Source organism: Paramisgurnus dabryanus, chromosome 18 (assembly GCF_030506205.2).
Source record: "Paramisgurnus dabryanus chromosome 18, PD_genome_1.1, whole genome shotgun sequence".
Classification (NCBI taxonomy): domain Eukaryota; kingdom Metazoa; phylum Chordata; class Actinopteri; order Cypriniformes; family Cobitidae; genus Paramisgurnus; species Paramisgurnus dabryanus.
Window position 1 is genome coordinate 29233324 of NC_133354.1, and position 9809 is coordinate 29243132.

Genomic DNA, 9809 nt, shown 5'->3' on the forward strand with positions numbered 1-9809 from the left:
ACACTCCTCAAACAGGATTCAAACCCAGGTTTGACCCATAAGTGGCACTTCATTTATACTTGGCTCACTCCATAAATCATTTGTAACAAATTTTATAACAATTGAACCAAATTTGTAGTAGTGAAAAAACTGTACTGTACATTTCAAAATGGCCGCTAGTATAATGGGTGGAATACTGTAAAGTATTAAAAGCAATAACTGTAGAATTTTCATGGATCAAACGGAAAACTAGAACAGTTTGAATAGTGAAATTTTGAACTGCTGGTGGCGCTGTAGAGTTAATGTCAGAGACCAAATTTTGGCCACTATTTAGGAACACCACTACAAGTGTGCCAAATTTCATTATTTATCACTTACTGTTCATAGGGCTGCCATAGACTCCCATTGGGGAAGAAGAAGAAGAACACTAACAGAAACAATAGGTGCCTTAGCACCTACGGTGATCGGCCCCTAAATAGACATCTGAGTGATGAATGTGTGCTATCATGTTGAATTCACTGTTGTCAACAGTGATTACATTATGTAAATTTGTTGATTTATCTTACTTGCATTTATATAAAGTAACTAAGCATACATTCTATTTTATTGGTCCAATAGTACTGCTAATGAATTGAGAAACATTTGTGCTGGATAAAAAGCGAGTTAACACATCAGCAACTGCTTCAACATTTAAATGTAGTGCTGAGCACATAAATCACAGAAGAAACTTTAAAGATGGCTGACTCTCGTTTTGATTCGTACTTTTTCGAATGGAATCTGCAGTCCAACCCTATGGGCAGGGCAAAAAACATGCGGAAATAACTCCTACTACTGGCTGTAGTCTTTACCTCTGGGCAAAAAGTCCTCTAATGACGCAAAAATTCCAGAACCAAAATATAGATATCGTACATGTATAGGATGTTTATGTACAGACATTTACGCGCCTCATATAAAATTATTACTATTAGTATTGTACATTGCTTAGGTACTTTCAAGGTTTTTTAGCATTATAGGTTTATTAATTGTTGTGCATGTTGTTGTTTGTTTGTTTTTATTTGTATTTTTGGGACTACGGATGGAAATTAGCATTGTGCTAAATCGGGCGTATTTACGTCAACTTTGATTGTACGTTTATTTATATGCATTGTCCCATCCAAATAAATAAATGATGAGATCTCTCCTCTCAGGGGGACATGAGGGAGGGAAACACAGTCATTCAGAAATACTGCCGTGTTTCTACTGATACAAAGCTGAATGCTAAATCAGTGAAGAATCCATTTAATAACGTGCGAGATGTGCTAAAACAGTCTATGTGCCATCTCCTCTTCTGCGGATCCGTCAACAGACTCAGGAACAGTTCCAGTTATTCGGCCATTATTCAAAAACATGTTAAATTTCATATATAAGACTGTGAGACTTATAGTCCAAAATTTTAATTGCTCTTTTTTAGATTTTTTTATTAAGATTCCACATCATTATCGATTGCCTCGGAGGACAATCTGAAATCACAAGAGATTTCACAGTCAATATCTGCCATTTATATAAACACGCTTCAGAGATGTCAATGCATAACACAAAACTGTATTTGTTATGTACTTGACAAAGCTGAGAGCAGGAGTGTTACCTCAGTATTAATAAAGTACTCTGGCAGACTGATGCTGGTGGGTAAACCAGTTATGGTCACCCTCCGAGGATCAGTTGACCCCTCTACCTGCTTTGCATTCTTAACCTCTGCCCTGGAGAGTCATCTTATTTCTTGAATCTTCTGTCCTCTGCGACCGATGATGCATGGGATCCAAAGGATCCTGCCGAAGAAATGATGTTTTATATAAACAAGGTTTGGGAGGAGCTGATCAGTCAATGAACACGGCTGGCTCTCGATCATTAATCAATGAACACGGCTGGCTCTCAATCACTAATCAATGAACACGGCTGGCTCTCGATCATTAAGCAATGAACACAGCTGTTTATCAATCACTAACTTAGTAGCAACTCTATAAATAATCAAGACTCCTTACCCTCATTCTCCGGAATTATCGCAAACCCACCTCCACCCCTTCGCCTCACTACGTACATTTAGCTCAGCACCGGGGATAACCCGGGTCAGGGCACGCCCCAGGCCCGGGGCTCCTTCCCCGGTCAAGGGACGAACATTCCGAACTCGGGGGGGTATTTCCCGAGCTCGGAACCTTCGCCCCGGGACAGCACGCCACTCACGCATATTAGCAGTCCCACTTTATTGTCAGTGAGGTGAACTCGTAAAATCTTGTTTGCGGTGGAGAAAAAAGATACCATTAACATGATGATAGAGATTCAGATTTAATCAAAGATATTAAATATACAAAGATGAAGCACTAGCATTGCTATGAATTGGGGGGGGGGGTGTCAAAAGCTCAATATAGCCACTCAAGCAAAAAAGTTGTGCCCTCCAGTAAGAGCAGCCAATCGGAATCACTGAAGAAGACTGACACAAGAGGTGTGTTCGAATTCATGCGGCGCTGCGCAGACCAATCGGCGAGGTTTGCCGCTTGCAGTTGAGGGAGGAGCTGAAGACTGAGCCATCAAGCTGGACCCCTGATGCTTACTGTAGTGACGTGTGCGCCGTGTTTCCTTTTTTTAATCGCGAATTAAGTGAATTATATGGTGAATTTGATAAAAACAAATCTTTTAATAAAAAGTTGCAACCAGAAACATGTTTTATCGAATATTTGAATTGCTGCTTATACTGTATGCCTGAAAATAACGGGAAACAAGCCTACATTAATAAAATAACAATATAGTTTGGTTTATTTGCTTATTTCTTCACAATATTTTCAGAAACTCTTTCTTTTGAATGTTAAGTGAAAGATGAGGCAGATATTTCTTGTGAGATGTTTAAAGAGGAAACTGAGGATTCTCAGAGACAATATGAGTGTAGACAGACACAGACAGTCAGTATCTCAGTGCAGTTTGTTACATGAACAGGTGATAAACAACAGCACATTCACAAGGCAGCCCTTTTTGGGATTGGGATGTAATGATACTTCGCGGTACAAAAATGATGGGGATATTTATACGATGCCGTTTTCTTATTTTTATTTGTTAACCGGTCAATACATGACCTAGCCCTGCGCTAGCATCACTTGTGCTTCACCGCAGTCACACAGACATAGCTTGAATCACTTGCAGCTTAAACTGAAGGTCGCACGGACGTCTGCACACACAAAAACATGTCCAGATGCACGCAGATGCAGCCACATACAAAAGTCCAGATGATGCGCGCGATTGAGATATCTTATGAAAACATAACAAAGCTAATGTAAGTTTCTAAATAGTAATGATGATCTTATTTTGACTCGATCACTATTGGATCTTGTAGATGGACATCAGAAATGTTTGGTGCAAAACATGGTAAGGGAAGCAGAAATGAGAGATGATGAGTTTTAGGGAGTTTAACCCCCTGGGGTCCAAAAATGCGGACCCCAGTTTTGACATGTTTTCTCCTTATCATAGCAGAATCAACATAAAATACTCCATCATTAATAATCATACACTTACGTGTTTGACATCATTTAAAACTGTGAAGAATCTTCTTTAATTTGTGTACATTCACAATAACAACAGATCTTTGTGTTTTTGTCAAATAAAGAAAATAAACACGGTGCGCATTCAGACATTTCTGTCTCCGCCAGCTGTCTCTCAAAACACGTTACAAAAATCAATTGAAACTCCGCAAATACTCGTCACACTCGTAGAATTGTCTACTTTTAAACAAGTTAATTTTAATCGCCTGTCAAAACATTGCCTGTTTATATAATCTGCATTGAAGTAAAGAGAGTACTGTTTTTCCTGGCTGACTTCATTATCTCTAATGCGGTCACGCCCACTGGTCTTCTCAATTTGGCCAATTGTTTTTATAGCATTTTATTTTAAGATTTAAAATATATTTCATTAAAATATTTGTACCGTGGGGTGCTTAAGGAAAGCGAAGGAGAGATGAATCCATGTGCAAAAGAGGTTTATTAAATAAATCCCAAAAGGGCCAGCAAACACATCCAATAAGGGGCAATCCAAAACGTAATCCACAGACAGGCAATAGGTCAGGGCAGGCAGCTAAACAAACAATATCCAAGGAACAGGCAAGGGTCAAAAAGAGGCAGACAAATTAGCACTATTCGGACGGGATTAGTTTTCCAAACAACGTTTGAGTTTCAACGTGTCCCCCAGGACCTCTGTGATTTTATGTACCGATTCGGACGGAATTAAAGTGATGCAGGCTATTCCAGAGATGGGAGTGTCAGTAGGTAAATTGTTCTGGAATTCTTACGGAGGTTGTCAGAGAAAAACACTGACATGGCCGATTCGGACGGGATTAAAAACACAGAGGACCTCTGAGAAGCACGATTTTCTCAGAGGCCCCCCTGTAAAACTAATCCCGTCCGAATAGGGCTAAAGAACAAAAATGCAGGTAACAGGTATACAGGTAGGAACACAGACAGGCTAAACATGCAAAGCAATAATCAGCAGTGATATAATTAACAGGAAGTGGCTTTATACAAAACAAACAGGAAGAGGGAAGTGAAGCGTGACATGGCAAGATAAATATCAAAATAAAAGCTGGAACAGAACAAGGTGTCAAAATAAAAGGACAAAACACACAAATACAACCAAACACAGAACAAAACCAATATTACTGCAGAAATGTAGCAAATTGCTGTCTTATTCAGTTTTGTATTATGTTATTGTTTTGATCATAAGTTTAACAGTTTTGAAAACAGTATGTAAGCATGTGCAAATTGGCCTGTATTTATAAAGAGTTTTGGCAGTTGTTGTGTCTGAGTGAGAAAAGAATTTATGAAATTTGAGAGATGTAGTCATTGAATGCATTTTGTGCCAAAACAATGATACAGTAATTGATCCACAGTTTACCCAGGTAAAAAAGATGTAGTATTTAATGTATTAAAAATATACTTAAAATACAAATAGTATGTTTATAAAACATTTGTATTTCCAACATACTTATTTGAAGTGTATTAAAAATACGTTAAATTGCATTTAAACATATTTTTTTAAAGTATACTAGAAGTACACTGGTAATTAACTTATACTTAATTACATTTTTAAGAAATATGCTAAACTTAAGAATATTTTTAATGTATTTATATTAAGTGTACTAGAAGTATGCTGGTAATAAATATATGCGTAATTACACTTTTAAGAAATATGCTAAACACAAATGTACTTTTAGAAAAGTTTTAGTATATTTGGATAAAACATACTTTTTTCAAAACATGATTCATTAATTGTAATAAGCTAACATTGAACTTTCCTCAAGCATTTCAACATCATATCATTCCGATTGCATAATAAACTAATTTTTCAAAGATTTGCTTAAAATATATATAGGTTTGCTAGTGTTTATTTTCAAACAACACACGTGACACACGTGACTAAACCTGATTGGTTGTTGTCATAGTAGCACATTACGGTGCTATTTGAAAGCTTTTGTTGTTCAGTTCAGTTCAGTGATGCCAACTTGGCAACTTTTTCGCTACATTTAGCAACTTTTCAGACCCCCATGGCAACCTATTTTTAAAAAAGCGACTAGCGACAAATCTAGCGACTTTTTCTGGCGTTGTTGGAGACTTTGACGTGAAAGCGCGTGTCGTTTACTCTTCTCAACGAGCAGCTGCCGCCGCTTCTGAAGGCTCCACCCCCATCCCAAAGCACTCACAGGCGGCCTAGTCCTCGCGCAGCAGACCAGCTGCAGTCAGGGCAGGAGATGTGATTAATCTCTTTGTGTCCTGACGGCATAATCGTGCATGTAAAATGGTCTTTGAATAAAAAAATCACTGTACAAATAAAATGTATTTGAGTGAGCTGAGCAGCAGCAGATTCGGAACGGACAAACTGTTATGAAGCTGATCAACGCGTTCATGAGCTATGTACTTAGAAAACAATGTTTCCCATCATTTATCAGCGTTTCCTCATATGTTTAGAAACTGGACTGTTTGAACATTTAAACATGACCATACACACGTTTCGTTTTATAAGAACAGAAGCAGATAAACGAACGAGAAAACATTTTTAGGCGTACATGTGTATTAAAATTAAATTTGTGAAAGTTCAGAGAGAAAGGGAAATGTGAAACCGCCAATGTAGTAAGAATGCAAATACGGCGTGATGACGTCACTGGTATGCTAATGAGGTAATGGCGTAATCTAGTGACATTTAACGACTTTCCAAGCAAGCTTTAGCTACTTTCCACTGAAAATAGTTGGCAACACTGGTTCAGTTCACAACGTGCATGCGGTTGCTTGCATTAATCGTATAAACTGTTAAATTAGATGGCGACTCTGCATTAAACGTATAAACTAAATATGACCAACCAGAGCCAAGTAGACAGGAACAAATTAAGATACAGCCCATAGAAATACTTATTCTTGGTGGTAAGTTTGTTGTTGCTATTTGTATAACATTTAGTTCACATTTAAGTTTTTCTAATGTTTCTCTTGCAACGCTAACGTTAGTTTAAAATGAATGTTTGAGCTGTCTTACCTGAAAATACCATGATATGACCATGTGGTTATTATAACTCCAGTAATGTTCAATGGCTAATGTATAGCAGTTCAATCTTGACAACCTTATTGTCTTTTTGTTTATTTTTAAATGTACTTCTAATTTCATATGGACACAAAAATGACATTGTAAGAAGGGATACTTTTATGAGAGATAGTAAAACTGCTGCGGATGGGTTTGATTATATTATATTGTCTTAATATATTGTACTCGGGGTAAGTAATTCTTAAAAAGAAAACAAATAATTAATCATCATTTACCTGCCTGTTGTTTTTCAGATCAACTGCTATTGACATTTTTGAATCGGGACAAATGTGGAGTGATTCGGAAGAAATACGTTTGCAACACATCCATTCCAGGTGGCTAATTTCTGTCCTTTTGAATTATTCTTGTAAAAATCGTTTTTTTTTTTTTTGTAAAGCTGTAAGGGACTTGGCCTAGTCATCATTGCACCATTTGGCAGGGCACCAGACTAACTTTTTTTACTAGGAGCACAGTGGCCCCCAACTGAAAATTTTAGGGGCGCAACCAGAAAATTTAGGGGCACACACGGTAAAACAACATGCTAACCAAATATTCACATGTCTACTAATTTATACTGTATTACTAATAAATACTTTAATTATAGATTCAGAAAGTACAATGTGCTGTTTCAAATTGAGTGTCATATCACAAAAAAAAGGTCAAATTTGCTGGTCGCACATGTGCGACCGGATGTAAAATTCAGTGGCACACTCTCAAATTTAGGTGGCAAAATGCCACCATTTGATAGCAGTCTGGAGCCCTGTTTGGCATCATTTCTGATTTCCTTAAATCTCCTTAAACAGAGGTGAACGTCTCGGTTACGGATGTAACCCTCGTTCCCTGAAGGAGGGAACGGAGACGTCACGTCGTGACCGACGAATTGGGAACTCGCTTAGAGAGACCAATCTGCTTCGAATACTACTAAAACGCCAATGAACTTGGCATTGAGATATTTGCATAATGCTGGCGCCGCCCCGCCAGGTGCGTATATAAGCAGCAGGTGCAAATAGGGAAATTAGCTTCTTTTTCGCTGAGAAAGCCGGAAAGCGTGACCGGCCGTAACAGCAGGTGGCAGCACCTGTGGCGACGGGACGTGACGTCTCCGTTCCCTCCTTCAGGGAACGAGGGTTACATCCGTAACCGAGACGTTCCCTTTCAGTCGGTCACTACGACGTCACGTCGTGACCGACGAATTGGGAATCCCTATCAAAACGCCACTAGGGGCTGACCTCTTCCAGTGACTGCGTAAAAGCCCTCCGGTTCCACTTAAGGAGGAGGAGGTAGGTTTTAAGGCAGAAGGCCGGGCACTAGATGTTCCTTTAACCCCACAGAAGTGCCAGCGACTGGGAAGCGCCCTACCTGAGCGGGATAGGAACGCTGCGGAAGCCACCACCCGTCTTAAGGGTTAATGGTGGGCGAAAGTCAACCGTAGTTGAGAATAAAGACAGCCATGGCTGTGTAAGCAAAGCAGTGCTCTGCTAAGGGAAACGTGGGCTGGTAGGATTAACCCCACGGAAAAATACTCACAAAGGAACCCGGTGGGACACAATGTGGAGCCCGAGCCAGACACGTAGGTTCGCGAGGATACAGCTAGTGAAAGGCTGACAGCCAATGCTCCGCAACAAAGGCTGCCAGGGCAGCGGAGGAAGAACAATTCAAACCATTACGCATTTTTGTTCTGAAGGCCTTCCATACTGACACAGTTATGAAGCATCAGTTGGAGGCTGCAAGCCGACCTGTGAGACTGTTCTCCGTGCTCCCCCTGGTGAGGAAAGAACACGAGAGGATACAGGCTCAATACGAACACTGTAAAATCTAATGAACGTATTAGGTGTCGCCCAACCAGCAGCTCTACAGATGTCTGTTAGCGAGGAACCACGAGCTAGAGCCCAAGATGAGGCAACACTCCGTGTGGAGTGCGCTCTCAAATTAAAGGGGCAAGGAATACCCTGAAGATTATAAGCCAGGGCGATAGTATCAACTATCCAATGAGACATCCTCTGCTTAGTGACAGCTTTCCCTTTCTGCTGGCCACCATAACAAACAAAGAGCTGGTCTGAGGTCCTGAGGCTTTGCGTGCGATCCACGTAGAGTCGCAGTGCGCGTACGGGGCACAACAAAGCCATGGTTGGGTCTGCGTCCTCCGGAGGCAGCGCTTGCAAGCTCACCACCTGGTCTCTGAAAGGAGTGGTGGGAACTTTGGGCACGTAGCCTGGTCTGGGCCTCAATGTTACGCTTGAGGCAGCAGGACCAAACTGAAGGCACGAGTCGTCAACAGAGAATGCATGTAAATCCCCTACTCTCTTCACTGAGGCCAATGCTAGCAGGGTCAGAGCTTTCATTGATAAAAGCTTCAGACTCACAGACTGCAAAGGCTCGAACAGGGGGGCCTGAAGGGCTTTCAGCACCATGGACAGGTCCCAGGGAGGAATAGAAGGAGGGCGCGAGGGGTTTAGCCTACGAGCGCCTCTTAAAAATCTAATAACCAAATCATGCTGGCCAACTGATCTGCCGTTAATAAGTGAGTGATGAGCAGAAATAGCAGCGATATCAACTTTAATGGTGGAGGGTGACAGCCTACCGTCTAACCTATGTTGAAGATATAAAAGCACGATGTTAATAGGGCATTCTCTGGGGTCCTCGCGTTGCGAAGAGCACCAGGTGACGAAAAGGTTCCATTTAAACGCGTAAGCCCGTCTCGTAGACGGAGCTCGTGCCGCGTTGATTGTGTTAGATACCGCTTGCGGTAAATCACCTAAACCTTGCGCGCGCTCAACGACCATACATGGAGATCCCACAGGTCGGGGCGCGGGTGCCATAATGTGCCCCCTCCCTGAGAAAGAAGGTCCTTCCTCAGGGGAATCCGCCAGGGAGGGGCTGTCGCGAGGAGCATTAGCTCTGGAAACCAATTCTTGCTCGTCCAATATGGGGCGATCAGTAAAAGGCTCTCCTCGTCCTGCCTGACTTTGCACAGTGTCTGCGCGATTAAGCTCACTGGGGGGAATGCGTATTTGCGCATCCCCCGAGGCCAGCTGTGTGCCAATGCGTCCACGCCGAGGCTGCCCTCGGTTAGTGAATAAAATAGGCGACAGTGGGTATCGTCCGGCGACGCAAACAGATCTATCTGCGCACGACCGAACTTCTTCCAAATTAGCTGGACCGTCTGGGGGTGGAGTCGCCATTCGCCGGGGCGCGCAGCTCGAGAAAGCGCGTCCGCCGCTGTATTGAGCGAGCCCGGAATGTGAATG